Genomic DNA, 479 nt, shown 5'->3' with positions numbered 1-479 from the left:
GGGGTAGTGCGCGCCTGTAGTTCCAGCTACTTGGAAGGCTGAGGCGGAAGGCTCGCCGGAGCCCAGCAGGTCGAGGCTGTGGTGGCCGGGAGCGGCCACTGCACTCCAGTCTGGGTGACAGAGTGAGACTCCAACTTAAAAAATAAAAAAAATAAAAATAAAAAAATAAAAAGGATACCTGCACACGTATGTTTATCGCTATTGATTTTTCAAGTTTAGTCTGAAACTCCAAGCCGAGCAACAATGCCTCTGTTCTAGATGGACTCTTCCCTCCCTCCCCCACCTCCCCCCCTGCAAGAAGTCTGTGTGCTTGCAATGGAGATTCCCTGTCTTGAGAGCCACCTCTATTTCCTACAAGGTGACAGCTAGCGCTCCACCCAGAACTTGTTTTTCTATTCAGCCTAACACCAGGTGGGATTGTCACTTTTTTCATCTGGGGACCCGTTCTACCCTCGTCCCAGGGATACTCAGCCACCAAC

The sequence above is a fragment of the Carlito syrichta genome, unplaced genomic scaffold (assembly GCF_000164805.1).
Source record: "Carlito syrichta isolate Samal-C Ts95f unplaced genomic scaffold, Tarsius_syrichta-2.0.1 Scaffold316408, whole genome shotgun sequence".
Lineage (NCBI taxonomy): Eukaryota > Metazoa > Chordata > Mammalia > Primates > Tarsiidae > Carlito > Carlito syrichta.
This window is presented reverse-complemented; position numbering follows the sequence as displayed.